Genomic DNA, 16,453 nt, shown 5'->3' on the forward strand with positions numbered 1-16,453 from the left:
AGACGAAGGTGGTTATGGTGTAGGCGAAATCAGGAAGGAAGAAGGAGGCAGTGGAAGGAGCAAGTGAATCAAAGCCAAGGCGATTAATGATCAACATCCAACAACATCAACATGAAGCTCATTTAAAGGTTATAACACTATGGGTTTGAAGGTGTTGAAGAGGCAACATTATCCCTGATGATGATGATTCTTCAATGGAAGTCAGCTCTTTTTATCTGCTTCTTGTGTCGTTATTCACATGGAGGGATGAGGATGGAGAGACAAAAAATAGCAATAATGATACCTGTCAAGATAAGAATCAATCCTTTTCTTGTAATGCCGGATGCTGAGGGTTGACTTGAAGTCTTTTTTTTTGCTTCTCCATCATGTTGATGCTTGTTGCCTTAATGATGATGCTTTAGATGGACATGATAAAATACTGTGAGTAAAAACTTAAATCTCATTTTACTTTCTCTCTCTCTTATCTTTTTACCTCATCAATTCTTTTCTTCATCATCTTTTTCCTCTCTCTCTCTCTCTCTCTCTCTCTCTCTCTCCTCTTTTCTTCTTCTTTTTTTGCTGCAATCTTCTTCTTCATCTTCATCACTTTGACTTTTTGTTGTTTCTTTTTTTCTTCTTTGCGTTTCTACCATCAGATTAACTTGCATAAACTTTACACCCCTGTTAAAATATCACTTGCAATCAGTGCGTCAAAAGATAAACATTACAACAATTTACAACATTGACGAAGTGTGTCTTACATTTACTATGACAAAAACACGAGGGATGATGAAAACGATGATAATCTTTCATGATGATCAGCCTAATGATGAAAGCCTGATGCCTGATTACAGCTGATGATGATGATGATAAACATTGAGAGAGTTGTTTTTGTCTCGGAACAAAAAAGTTATCCTTTTTACTCATTTTCTTGGTGATTCTTAAAAAAGTGATTGCAAAAAAAAAGTTTGCTTTTTTTTCATTCAGCAAACTTCAAGTATATCGACAAGATTATAAATTGATGTTGTTGTTTTGATTTTTTTTTTGCTTCGAAACTTTTTTTTGGCCTCTCGCCTTTCAGAAAAGTTTTACGAGTCATCAAAATACTATGAAAATGTAATATATTATTTGGACTTTTTTTCTTATCGATTTGTATCTCCCCAATTCGCAGCAGATTAACATACACAATGACGGGGAACGTGTGGCCTTTTCCGATGCTGATAATGACTGAATATACACTTTGAATATAATATGTTTGCATTACCTTATCGTTTGTTTGTATCTCGCTCATCATTTGACTTGCAGTTTCTATTGTGATGGATTTACATGTAAGAAAACAACAACAGCAACAAAAGGAGATGCCGTTGATGATCAAATTGATACACTTTTCAAGTCAAATCGATATCGATTTCCTCTTGACGTTTTCATTTTCATGGTTAAAAATGAAGATAAAGTTTCTTATTGTATTATCATTACCAATAGACACTCATACACACTCTCAATGAATGACTGGGTTGACTGTGGGTCTATGAATGTATGTGACACATTCACAACGGTGTTGCCAATGTGAATGTGAATTTATATCTTGAATGTGTGTGTGCATGTTTTATATGTGTCACTCTTCATGTACACTTGAAGCTTAAGTTTTTGTTATCACAGCGAGAAACCTTCTTCCTTTTATCTTCTTCATTCTCATCATTCTCACTGGGAGTTAGTTATTTCATCTTCATCTCATCTTCTTCTTTTCATCATCAGCATCTTCTACTTCTCAAAGAGACATGACATGAGATGACATATCTATAAATTCAATCTCTTTCTTTCCATCATTTTCATCTTCTTTTTTCTCTCTTTCTTCGATCTTCTTCTTCCATTTCCTTTTATCAGAAGTAAAATGATGAAGATGATGGAAGAAAAAAGTTACAGGGAGTTGAATTTATCTTCTCTTGCTAATGTTTATCATTTTTTCTTTCTTTTTCTACTTTAAAATTTACAGGAATCGCTTTGATTTGTTTTCCAAGGAGTAAAATGAGAATTCAGTTAATCATCATCATCATCATCATCATCTACAGAAACAGTAGCTGTTTAAATGTTTTTTTCAATGATGAGAATGAAAATGATCATCATCAGTCTCTTTCCCTCTTCTCATCAAGTGAGATCACGAACTTTTCAATCAACATTAACTAGTGTAATGAGAGAGAATGAAGGGAGTCAAATGATATGGGGTGAGAAAAAATTACATTCAAATGAAAATAACTTTTTCATCATCAACATTTTAATGTTGTTCTGTTTTCTTCAGCTTTCATTTCATCATCATTATCATTATCATCAACTTCATCAGCATCATCGTCATGCCTTTTGCATTTTCCTATAAGTCTTTGGAAACTGAAATTCAAGATGAAAATGTTGATGATGATGATGATGATCAAGATGCTTGTCTTATTATTTTCAATGGCATTTGAGAGCAACGAAGAAGGCGGTGGGAAAGATGATAAAGATGAAGATAAAGATGAAGATGATGAAGAAGAAATCACAAAGATCAACTCCCTATCATGTTCATGTCAGGCTTCTTGAAGACATTTATATAGGTTTGAAATCAAAGATGATGATGATGAGAGAGATTGTAAGTAAGATAAGATGAGGAAGAAGACTGAAGATATTGAATGAAAGAGGAAACAGAAAGAGGAAGATAAATATGAAAAGAAGAAGAAGAAGTTGTAGGTAAGGGGGCGGAAGAGAATTTTACCTCTTTTTCTTTTCTATTCATCATCTTCATCTTCATCTTCTCATCATCATCATTTCAATGGTTATCTTTTTTTTTCTTTTCTTTTTTCCACCTTTTCATCTTCCCATCATCATCATCATCTCTTCTTATCCTCTCATCTTTATCTTTCTTTTTCTCTGTCTAACTCTTTTTTTTTCTGTCTCTCAAATATTCTTCATGGGAAGAGGTAAATGAATGACGGGCTTGGAGAGACTTTGGAGGAAAGAGAGAGTGGGAAGTTGGAAGAGGAGAAAAGGAGCAAGGATGAGGAAGGAGGCGATGGAAAATGTCACTTGCACTGTATCCGTTTCCATGAGTTTTTATCTTGATCCTTATTTTTCATGAAGCGAATATATTTCAACACCAACGAACTTTGGATTCTAGTGAATTAGATTGAAATCTTTTGATCTAAGAAGAGAAAAAAAATCTTTTCTTTTCTTGATCATCTTCTTGGAAGAAGAACAATGAAAGAAAAGTTTTCCATCATCATCTTCATCTCAACTTTACAATGTAACAATTTCTTGATTGTTTACTTATCTTATCATGTTTATGATGATGATGATTCAACAATCAACATGAAATTTGAATTAAATTCAACTCGAAATTGAAAAATATATTGAAATTAACTACGATAATATAATCTTTTCCCAATCTGTTTACTTTTCCATTTGATTCCAACAGGAAAATCTACTGATTGTTTACAATCAAATCTTATTAATTCCTAAATCTAATTATTTTTGGCATCATCAAAATCAAAGAGATAACGACAAATATCAACCGTGACAATGATGATGGAGGACAGAGAAGGAGCTGAAGAGATGACACCAAATTAAGTGGGAGTGAGAAGCATATTGCCGATCATCTTGAACCACAAACGAGAGAGAAAGAGATGAAGAGAGTTATCATAAATCCTAATCGTCCCGTTAATCCAATTGTGAAACTCAAGCATTCGGATTAGCATGAGATTAGTAAATTTAGTTTTTTTTCCTTTCATAAACCTTCAACTTTTAATCTCTGGTAAAAACATGAACACACAACAAGAGTAAAAACAACAATCTAATATTTGCAATTCAATAATTGCAATTGTATTAAACCACAATTGCTTTTTCCTCCCGCCGGTTAACCCTCTTCCCACTCCTCCCTTTTGATTCATTATCATTTGTTGATGATGATGATCATCATCATCTTGATCTTCTTTCTTTTATCTTCTTTTACTGTTATATTTTATTTACTAAACTTAATCTTGTCACAACAACACTTTGTCACTAATCCTCTTCCTCCTCCTTTTCCACCTTAATCCTAATCACACTAAAACCTTTAACAACTTCTTGTTATTATTATTACGTGAGTGATATTAATAAACAATTATCCACTTGGTGCAATAAATTATTATCAATGTTAATAATTTATTAGCCTTGAATATAACTGTTTACATGGTTCAAGTTGGATATTTATGTTTAGTCAATTGAATTGAAAATTTTACTCATGAAAAAGTGAAAAATAGTTTCATTGAAATTGGATAAGTTTCCATTGACACTTCCATGTCCACCTTCATCATTTGACAGGGGAGAGAGAGAGAGTGAGTGAGTGAGTGAGTAGGGTGGGTGAAGGTTATTGTTAAAGTAACATTTTTTTCATCATTATATCTTAAGGCGAAGTCATTTTAACCTTTGGTAAAAAAAGTTATGTTTCAATGGAAGGAAAAAGTTCACCCAAGAGTCTCTTTTATATCCAAGAAACTCAGTCAATTGATGATGATGATGACTCAAGATGATGAGGGAAGATAAGGTAAAATAGGAAGAAGAATAGAAATGGGCCACAAGAGATGAAAAGGGAAAGAATGATGGGTGGAAGAGGGTGGAATTGGTGGTGGTGGTGGTGGAACCCAAAGTAACCATTGTGCCAACATACAGAAAGTATTATTATCTATCAAAAAAGGAATGTATTGAAAAGCTCAAGATGAATGAATTTAGAAAATCAATGCAAAGGAAGATAAAGTGAAAATCGATGATAACAAACAAAAGGGAGAAAGAGGATGAAGATAAAGTGGGTGGTAAATCACCAGGAAATGACCTTTGGCAAGGCCACAAAATGTTAGAGAGAGAGAGAGAGAGAATATGAATTTCAAATCGACATCCAGGTAACATTTGAATTAGAAAAAAGGAAAAAAAAATTCACAAGTGATAACTGTAATTCTGATGATGAGCATGATAAACTTGGAATGGAGACTCTATATTATCATGATGATGATGATGATGATGATGATGATATAATATCTATGTAATACTGTATAATATATGTATTTGGATGAGAAGTCTTGGTTTTTCATTTTTGTTTCGAATTTTTTTTCTCTCTTTTTCTTTTCTTACTCTGAAAATGGTTTACAGAGTATTCCATGTGGATCAACATCTTCGGTTCATCATCTTCATCTCATTTTTTTCTTCTTCTTCTCTTTCTTTTCTCTCTTTTCTTCATCGTCATGCTCCAAGAAACTTTCATCCAATCAATGAACTGTGAACAGTAGTAAGGTTTTCAGATATTTCATCTTGAAGACCAACCATGCAACCAACATATGAACAGACCAGAGTTCAGTTTATTGGCATCATCCTTATCTTCATCTTCATCTTCATCTTCATCACCAGTAACTTTGATTACTACAAACACATTCATATAAATACATTTTTGATAAAGTCATTAAGATTTGTGGGTCAGAATATCTGATTTTCATCATGAATTTATCATAATATTGTCAAGAGATTTTCAATCAATCTTTTTGATAATATTTGTGAAAAAAAGTTCCTAATGTTGAATTGATTTTCAATGAATAATTTGTTCAATTTGTAATTAATTACGATCATCAAATTTTCAATCAAATTGTGAAATTTTTTTTCACTTCCCATGAATGAATATTATCAGAATTTATATTGATACGATTCATTGAAGTTTCAATTGTTTCACCTTTTATGTTGATCAACTCGTTTGAATTTGATTATTGCTTTTGGAGTATCAATTGAACTGAAACAATGACGATTGGGTAAAAAACTGTTACATGAACATGATGATAATCATGATGATGATATAGATTATTAAAGGTTATAGGTTTTTGTGAGAATTCATCCTTATCTTCATCCTTATCTTCTTATGTTTTTCTTCATTTTCTCAATAGTAAAATTGAGGAAAAGGGAGAAAATTATTTCATCATGAAAAGTTTATTCCATGATGAGAGAAGATGAAGAGGAAAAAGGAAGAGGAAGAAGATTTCAAGAGTTGGGGGTGGAAAAGGAGAAGAGTATAAACCTTAGGGGAAAGTGAGCACTATTTTCATAAAGGTGTGTATTCTGATAGGGATGAGGAAGATGAGGAAGATTAAGTAAACATGGAAATAGTTTTCTTAGTCCAAAGATGATTTCTCATCATTGGAATAATTTTTTTCTCTTCTCTTTGTTTCTCTTTTTTTTAGTTCTATTTCTCATCTTACAATAACAACGACAATTTGAAACCCTGGAGGATAATGTAAAGGAGAGAGAGAGAGAGAGAGATGAATTAAGCTTCAGGTTGTTGGAAACTCTGAGTTTATGGTGTTTATCTGGAGGTGATCCAGTTATTGGAATACAGGATTAAGAGAGGAAAAAAATTCACGAATTGAGATTAAGCGTTTTGTAGTGAAAGGGTTTGAGTTGATAAAAATGTAACGGAAGTTGATGAAATGTCAATGATGATGGTGATCATCATGAAAGATGATATAAGTTTATTTGGAGATGAGAGAGAGAGAGAAGGAGAAAGAGGGAGAAAGAGGGAGAAAGTTTAGATCAGTGAAGCTTAAAAACGATGCAAGATGAGAATCGGTTAATCCTAGTTCGCTTTAAGTCGAAAATTAAATCCGATTAAAAGGGAAGAAAACGGAATCGGATTAAAGGTAAAAGAAGACGAGATGATGATGATGATGATGATGAGAATGAGGATCAGAAAAAATGATAGAGTGAAAAGAGAAACAAGGAAAGATACAATGTTTGTGGAAAGACCTGATAAGTTAGATGAGAATTTAGAGAAGATGATTATTGGAGAAAATTTCAACATCTATTCAATAATCAATTGGAAACTTCATCATCAACTATCATCATCCTGATTCTAATTGTTTGCAAAGACAAAGTTGAAGGGAGAGAGAGGGAGAGATGAGAAGAAAAAAAATCTTTGCAAGAAAAAAAAACTCTCAAAATAACCTGAAAGTTTTTTCTCAATTGAATAGAAACCCAAATAACAGAAGCAGATGAAGAGTGATGATGATGATAAGGTGAGGCGAAAGTTTTGCTGGGTGTATCCTCATCTCTTATCTCAAACATCATCATCATCTTCAGGTGAATACAGAATCAGCATGAGGTGAGATGAATATGAGCTCGGTGAAGTCTTAGTGGAGGCTCAAGCAAAAAAAACTGTTTTCCATGAAAAAAGAAACACTTAAAACATCAATAGTTTTACCCTGAAGGTTCACATTTCTGAAATTTTATCTCCATCTCCATCATCGTCATCATCTTTATCTTCATCACCAATTTACCTGAGAAAATGGAAAAGGTGAGAGGAAAAATGAAGAGAAAATAAAATCAATGGAATCCAAAAGATTCTGGTTAACATGTAAAAACCATTGATTCAACTTCCGTGTGACTTTAATCTGATGTTACCCTGGATTCTTATTATTATCATGATGATGGTGACGATTATCATGATAGTATATTTAACTATAATAACAAAAGAGAGAAAGAAAACAAAGAGAAGAAAAAATCTTCAATTTTCACTTTCTCTCTCTCTCTCTTTCATCATCATTCATGTTTCATTGTTCATAATATATATGAATTTAGATGAATCTTTCAATGCTCCAAATGAATACTCTCATGTATCCATACATATATATATGTTCATGAGTATTCAATGAATATTCATGGGACAACAATAGAGGCAAAATCCACCAACAACAAGAAAAACTATCACATGAAAAAAAGTTTTTGGTGTAAAGGTGAACAGGGAAAACTTTTCATTCATTTCACTCATAATGATAATATATTATTCAGATCAGAATGAAAAAGAAGGTGAAAAAAGTTTGGATCATGGAAATCGATTGTTTCTCTGATGAATAGATGGATAGAGAGAGAATGAATAAAATTGAGAGAGAATAGAATAAGTAAAATCAATATTAAGATGATGATGATGATGATGATGACAATGAAGACGAAGAGGGTGGAGGATGAAAAGGGAGGTGGTAAAAACAAGAAGGTAAAACTTGAGGTTCCTTGTTTCGAGTTCCTGTCATGAAGAAAAAAAAATAGAATTTTTTTTTCTTTTTCGAATAATTTATTCAAAATTCTTTTTTCTTCCTCTTCTTCATTACATCATCATCATTATCTTGTCATCTTGTCTCTTTTTCATCTTCACAATTTCAATTGTAAATGTTTACCACCCACTGGACATCAAGTGCTGGTCAACGTTACCATTTTTTGTTATTCATCTACTTTTAAATTTATATATTAATCATTCATTTTGTAACATATTCATTTACATACAATTATCATTGTAACAATTAACTGATTGTCACTGATTAAAATTTTATATCAATCAACAGAAAGGTTAATCCAAGGTTGATGTTGTATATTTATAATATTAACATACAGCTGATAATATCAATAGGATAATAATGATAACAAATATTAATAATAAACAAGTTTGTTGATTTAATTGTGATCAACAATAATCAAAAAAAAACAAAATTTAATCAACACAAAGTTTATCATTATCAAGGTAGGAAAACTAATAATAATAAGTCAACCTGAATCAATATGACAATAAGTTGATTGTTGTTGTTCAACAATTTAATATAAAAATCATACATATAAAAATTATTGATTGTTAAGAATCAAATTTGATTAGCTAATTTTTTTTTTCAATATGACAAAGCAAATCAATAGTTGAACAACAATTAAAACTTGAATTATTAATACAATTTGAATGAGATGAAATTTCATTGACAAACAATTGAAACTTTTATTTTCTTTCACTGAACTCAACTGAATCTTATATATAATATTTACTATTTCATGATTGTCCACCACACCCTAAGCAATCATTGCATGATGATGATGATGATGATGATTGGCACGTGTTAAATGTCTGGAACAGGGTGGGTTACCCTGCCATTGATTATGAAACAACAGTGAGCGCGTGCAGTCAATCAGATGATATTATAATGTAATAACAATGGTGATATTTATTAATAGGATGTAAGTAACTTGATCATGATAATAAGCTTCAGGGTGGGTGAGTTGAAGGTGGGAGGATGTCAGGGAGAGAGGAAAAGGAAGTGAAATGAATTATCTGTAAGTGACTGTGTAATGGGAAATCAACCTCCGTCCTCTTAAATATTGTATACGAACAATAATCGAGTAGAAAAGTTTTTTTTTACCAACTCAAAGTTTCGAGTGAAAATCAAAGTCTCTCATTTAATACAAATTGTTTCAAGCTTTGGACAATTAACTTTAAATTATATACCCTGATTGTAATCATAATTAATCATCATATTTATTATTGTAAATTAATGATAATCATTAATTACCATCAACAATTAACTTGTTAACCAATCGTAAAGTAATCAAAATGTTTTGTTTTCTCTCACTTTCAACACTTATATCAAATTATCATTACTTTTTTTTTCCTTCTTCATCTTTGATTGTTAATTTTTCTTAACCTTAATTGTTATCATATTTGTTGACCAAATCATTTGAATATCAGTTTGATGATGATGATGATGATGATAGAGTGAGAAGTTTTTTCTTCACCTTCTTCTTAGGTTGCAAGTACATTATCTTAAATCTTATTGGCACTTTTATCATCATGTTGATCCTTGATAACTTTTCCTCTTCATCCATTCATCATGATAATCTCATGATGATAATATATTTTTTGTTTCTCTATCATTTCTTTAGGTAGGTTACTTGTTGATGGTGATGAAGATGAAGATGATTACCTCACGCTCATTGACTATCGATCAACAGTGGAAACAGTATGAAGTACATGATGATGATGGTGATGATGATGAGGATGATAATGATCAGTGTCAAGGTTATTTCTATTCATTTAGTTAATTCGGTGACAGGTAAAATCATCAACTTTGAATGAAGTTTTTTTTATTAACTCTGTCAATTCAAATACTTTATATCTGAGGCCTTAACCTGATCCTTGATATCAACATGATTTTCAAAATTAACTGATCATCATCATCATTATCATCATAATCATTTAGCTGTCTCTCTCTCTCTCTTTGATTGTTTATAATAATAACTATTTACCAGGTTAATTGTTTACAATCTGATTCAGTTGGTATAATGGTTAACCCAAGATGATAAAACGATGAATGAAACAATTAAGTTGACCAATTATCATCAGACCAATTGATTAGTAAAGATTAAATTGTTTACAAGTTAATTTGAATAATAAGTCAAAATGCTCTGATTGTTTCGTCATTATCATTTGTTAATATTATTAGTTGATTGTTAATCTAAACCAGTGAGTTGATTCAAATTGTTTCATATCTATGAATGAAAGTTACTAATATTTAAAGGGAGAGAGAAATTTTTTTTTCTTCTTCTTCATAATCTGAGATGAAGTTGAGAGTGAGAGTGAGTGTATGTGAATGGTTAGGATGATAAAATGGAAGATCAATCAAGCACAATAATACCTTACAGGATGAGGGGTATGTGTGTGTGAGTGAGTGGGTGGGTGGAGGTGGATGAGGAAGTGTATTAGGAAAGATAAATCCTAGAGGAAGACGAGAAAAAAAAGAGTTTTCAGAATTTTTATCCAAGCAGAATGCTGAGCTTAAAAAAAATACTCTATATCTTCATCCTTTTCATCATCATCATCATTATCATCAATAGACAATTTCCTTACAGATTAAGTCAAAGGAAAGAAGCTTTAGTCTTATCATCTTCATCTTTATCATCATTTGAACCCAGCATTCATCATCAGAGAGAGAGAGAGAGAGAGAGAGAGAGATTTTCCAGCAAATTTTCATGACACTTCAAAGACAGAAAAGATATCATCATGTTCAGTTTCAGAATCCAAGTTATCATCATCTTTACAAAATCTATTAGCAATAATATTAATAATGAATTGGGTGGTGAAAAAAAAGATGAAGAAACAAAATCTTATAAAATATTGCTCATCTTTAGGTCTTATCTTCATCATGAAATGAAATCCAAACGTAATTCATTTCGTGATGATGAACAACTGACTGAAAGTATCATTGAGAGAGAGAGAGAGAGAGAAACAAAATGATGATAAGCAAGATTAATATTGAGCTATACTGATGCAAATTCATTATTAATATACATCAACTCAAGTTTGCAAATTGTTCATTGAAATTAGAAAATCATATAATTGCAATAGTATTTTGCATTTTCTGCAGAATCGCAATAATCATCATAACCGTTATCATCTAATAGAATCCTAATGGATGAAGATGAAAAGATAAAGAAATTGTTATTTCTCTCACTTTACTGTTCCAATGAAAATCAATTAGTTTTTACTTTTGTGCTCAAAGTTTCATATTCATTTCATTTGGTGTTATTTTCTCGTATTCTCATTGAAACGTTACAACGTTTCGTCACAGCGTGAAAACTAATCATCATCATCATCTAGGTTTCTACATCATCATCATGATATTTGAGATAATGTTTCATGATAATGATGATAATAATGACCAGTTAAGCATAAAATCATATCTACAATTGACCACAAGTAAAAATATACACACAAAGTAAAATGTTATGAGATAAATTTTGATGGAGGAAAAAAAGTTTAAGATAAATTAATGGTGATAATTTTATCGTTTCTGCAATATTGCATAAAGATTATGATGATGCAGGCGAGTAACCACAACTATCATCATTATATATCTTCATGTTGTTATAAAGTGACCACAAAATGAGTTTACATGATCATTATCATCATCATGAGTAAACATTTCGAGTGAGAATGAAAAAAAAGTGTTACCTTAATACACAACAGGTAAGATTTTTTTTTCTCCGTCAAATTGTATATAAAGAGATTGGAAATTGCATTATAATGAAAAGAAAGTTGCAAATGCATAACATGAGAGAGAGAGAGATGATGATGATGATGATGATGCAGGATAAAGATGAAGATAAAGTTATGAAGTGAGAAAGGAAAAAAACGATTTTCCAAACTCAGAGTTTTATGGAATCAAATATAATGGGAAGTTCAGGGTGGGTCTGCGATTCGAAGTTGTTATTGTTGTTAAAAAGACCAAGATAATTAAAGGGTCAGTGGTAAAAATGGTAGTTAAAGTGAGAGAGAGAGAGATGATGATGATGACAGAGTGAGAGGAAGGTGGGAGTGGGAGAGATTCAAGTTTGCGGTGTGAAAAAAAACAACATTTTCCATCTCAAAGAAAAAGCCTTTTGTTTACCTTTTGAATATGAAACTTTTTTTTCCTTCATGTTGATTGATACAAACACACATATAAAACTGATAATAACAATCATACATGAAGATGATAATGATAATGATGATATGACTATTATCAAAGCTTAAGCTTTGATATGGTGGTGATGATGATGATCAAGGAGGAAAGGTAAGTGTGAATAAAAGATGAAGAGAAACTCTTGGGAGGAGGAAGATGAGGAAGGAGGTAATGACCAGGTTCAGGTTATATTTAATGATAGATATGGTTGAATATAATGTTAGGTCTTGAGAGGTCATTTTTAGCTTCTTATCATCATCATCATCATCATCATTTTTAGCTTCTTTTACTACTCATACCTTGTAATAATAACACCATCATCATCACCATCATCATCTTCATCTCCATTGTCTGTGCAAGGGTTTTGGCTGAGCTTCAACTTTTTTTGGCCTGACGGTGGTAACGGAAGCTACTATGATTAGGATGATGATGCTGATGATGATAATTGGTGGTTGATGTTAAAAGGTAATACCTTCAGTGGTTAGTTAAACATACAACACAAAAATAGTCACTATATAAACATATGATGAGAGAGAGAGAGTAAAAATAATAATGATAAAGTTTTATGATGATGATGATGCTGGACGATGATGATATTATTGATATAATACTTTTGACCTTTTCTTTATTTCATCAACTGACCTAAACAATGGTGGATACTTGGTTTCTATCCTCATCATCATCTTTATCTAACTTTTATCTTCATCTTTTAGTTTTATTAGCTGTTTTTATTTTTAATCTTCTTTCCAATATTTTTGGTTCTGATGATGATGTATTCTCGTTTCGTGTCATTACCTTTCAACATGATTAGCTGAAGATGAAGAAAAATTTTCTTTTGGAATTGAAGAAGATGAAATTCTCATCATCATCATCATCATCATCAGAACCAAACGGAACTTTCGTTGAACCGAAACGAAGAAGATGGAAAATAGTAAAAAACGAAAAACTTTGAAAGAAGAAGAAGCAAAAAAAAGGTGATCATCTTTTTTTCTTAATCATCATCATCTTTTTTTTATCATCTTCGATTTTACCATACACACATACTAACATATTATTACCTGTTGATGATGATGATGTCTTCATCTTTTATCTCCATCCAGGTAATCCAGGTAATCTTTGTATTAAAAGGTGAGATTGTTTTTCTTGTTACTTCATCTTCTTGTCTATTCAGTTAATGTATCTGTTTGTGTGTATGTGTGTTGATGTTTAAGGTAAGTTGTTTTATGATTGTTAAGCCTAATTAAGTTAATCATCCGTCAAGAAAAGTTTATCATCAATGATGATTAGAGATGATTATGTTTATTATGATGATCAAAATAACCATAAACCCAAAACAAACCAGTCAACACCTTACACGTTGATATATAACTGACCTTATATTTTTTACCTTTACCCTCGAGTTGTTTTTTCCAAGCTTAAAAGATCATCTTTCAATCATCATCATGGTCATTAAAGATGCTGATGGTGGGAGATAGATGTTGATTAGCTTCATTTGAATCACTTTTAATGAATTAGTAATATAATTAGCTGATTGGAAATACATTCAGAGAGGGAGAGAGGGAGAAACTCTTGTTACCTCAACTTGAGTAAATTTCATCATCTCTACTCAGGTTACTCATAATACCAAAGGTATTTTTCAGCTTTATTTCCCACCCTCAATCTTATAACCACCATCACCTCCTCCTACTCAGTTCAATTTTCAATATTTTCTGAACCCTCATCAGTTTACAATTAGTTAATCAACAGAGTTAATGTTTGATTGTTTAAAAACGACATTGACTGATTATGTTAGACTTTGAAAATCATATGGTTGGGGAAAAAGAGATGAACAGTTTGTTTGTTTACCAATCATCATCATCATCATCATCATCATCTTTCTGTAAGTTGACCTTTCATCAGAATGAGGTTAAGGTCAATGAGTATGTGTATACATTGAAAGATGATGTTGTGAGGGTCAATTGACCATCTAAAGGGCAAGTAAACTTGAGATTATGTTGATGATCAAAGATGAAGCTCTTTTTTTTGTAGTTTCCAGGAAAAAATTCAAATGATGATGAAGATGAATAGTTAATAGAGAGTAAATAGAAAGTGATTATCATCCTTATCATCCTTATCTTCATCCTCATCTTCAGTTTGTTATGCAAACAAATAAACAATTTAAATCAGTTGCAGTTTCCAAGTAATCAAAAGTTTCAGAGTCACAATTGTAAACGAGGTGTAACAGTTACAAATCTAATCTAATCTAACATAATCTGTCTCTTGATTTTTGATCAGTTAATCCAGTTAAGATGCAATGATATGATGATGATAAGGATGAAGATTAGGATGAGGATAAACATTTGAAGGAAGAAGAAGAAAAAAAAGAGAGAGAGAGAATAAGACTGAGAAAGAAAAATGTTTCTCTTTTTTTCTGTTCTCTTATTGTTAACTATTGATGGGAGATTTTTGCTTAGCTGGACACTGGTCAGTTTGACAATTATATTAGCATTAGCACCCAGTAAAAGTATCAATGAGATGATAAACAACAATTATCTTCATCTCTCTCTCTCTCTTATCATCATCTCTGTAAACACAACTTATCATTATGACAACAACAAAAAGGTAAGTTTTAAGTTTCAGTTACAATCTTTAAAGTGCCAATTGTTAAAGTGTTTATTTTGTATCTCTTTCTAAAATCATTTTAACTATTTATTATCCTGAGGTTTTATCTTTGGTGTTTATTGGTCAATACCAATGGTCATTGGTCAGTTATGGTTAAAGTTGATACAACCAATTGTTTAATGATTATGTTGATCGTTTTATGTTTTGGATATATAACTTTTTTTTTCCTCGCAAACAAATACCAAAAATTGGATCAATGAAAAGGTGGATTAATTTTAAGTCGTTTGGACATTGGCACCATAATAATACCAAACAAAAAGAGGATAAAGATAAAGAGAGATGAAGATGATGATGACAACATTGATCTTGAGATAAGGGATTAGGATAAGTAACCTTTTGGGTTGATTTTGATGAGAGAGAGAGAGAGAGAGAGAGAGAGAGCAAAGACTAACCTCTATTTTTAGGTTTCGTAGGTTAAAACATTTTGATTGTTGACGTGGTCACAACTCTTGATGTCCGAGAAGTGGACAAAATGAATGTTGATGAATCTTTTGTTAGAATTTTTTTCTCTCTTTGAGAAAGATTGACCAGTTGACCACAGGAGGAAGAGGGAGGGAGAGAAAGGACTGACTAGTTCTTTAAGGTTTTTTCTTACGGTTGACCGAGAGGGTGGGAGAGGAAGAGGAGGATGACCAACTAACCAAAAGGAAGAGAACGGGTCAAGAGAGAGAGAGAGAGAGAGAGAGAGAGAGGAGGAAGAAGGAGGAGGAGATAAAGGAGGAGATGATGATTATTTATGAAGAAAAGAAAAGAAAAGAAAAAGTTTCGACAAACTAATAGTTCTAAAGTACTTCGAGTACTACAGTAGCTTAGAACTGTTACTTTTATAATAATTATGATGATGGAGGGAATTGTGTCAATGGTCGTCATGTGTGACCGAAACTTGTGACCGGTCAAACATAATCAGTCAATCGTCAGTCGGTCAGTTAGTTTATCAATTTAGAGGAATAACAAAAATTGACCAACATAAAAATAAGAGTTTACTTTAATTTCATCAATCACTTTATCTTCATATAAATATTGACCTTGTTGTTGATGATGATAAATAGAAATGAACAAAATGGAAACATTGACTTATCAGTTTATCACGAGTTGGAGATAATCATGATGATGGAGATGAGTCTCATACTCTTCACCATCATAGGTGATACATGATAAGTTAACCTACGAAATCGTGAAGAAAAAGCAACAACTGAAGATGAAAAAAAGTCTTCACTCGATGATGATGAAGATCCTCAGCTCACTCATCATCTTCATCTCCCTTAGTAGCTGTAAAAACGATGAAGATGAAGCAAAAAAAATTGTGTTGACTCGATTACAATCCAACCAAACCTGTAATCAACATTTTCACCTTTCTCAGCTTCTTTACATCATCACACTCATCATCATCATCATCATCCGCATCTTCAGCCTCTTCATCCTAGTAATGCACATACACAAAGTTTTCTTCAGGTAAACTTGATTTTTTTTTCTTCTTTTAAATTTTGCAACTTTTGCTCTGAAAGAGAAAAACTTTTTGCAACTTT

At 31.7% G+C, this 16,453-nt stretch overlaps 1 protein-coding gene and 1 long non-coding RNA gene across 5 annotated transcripts in view; one reads left to right on the forward strand and one right to left on the reverse strand.

The window, feature by feature from the left end:
- Positions 1-16,453, reverse strand: part of LOC128385504 (LIM/homeobox protein Lhx1-like) — a 52,253-nt gene that overhangs the window by 31,078 nt on the left and 4,722 nt on the right. The window lies entirely within an intron of this gene.
- LOC128385510 (uncharacterized) lies at positions 157-4,471 on the forward strand. 4 transcript variants are annotated; one of them, XR_008324783.1, is made up of 5 exons: positions 158-420; positions 636-888; positions 1,151-1,307; positions 1,973-2,201; positions 2,926-4,471. It is a non-coding gene; the product is annotated as an uncharacterized LOC128385510 (long non-coding RNA). The 4 variants fall into 4 exon arrangements; XR_008324784.1 differs by having other exon boundaries at positions 1,154-1,307; XR_008324782.1 differs by having other exon boundaries at positions 159-420; positions 636-1,307; positions 2,926-3,250; positions 3,422-4,471.

The sequence above is a fragment of the Panonychus citri genome, unplaced genomic scaffold, assembly GCF_014898815.1.
Source record: "Panonychus citri isolate SS breed McGregor unplaced genomic scaffold, ASM1489881v1 Contig00049, whole genome shotgun sequence".
In the NCBI taxonomy this organism is placed as follows: Eukaryota; Metazoa; Arthropoda; class Arachnida; order Trombidiformes; family Tetranychidae; genus Panonychus; species Panonychus citri.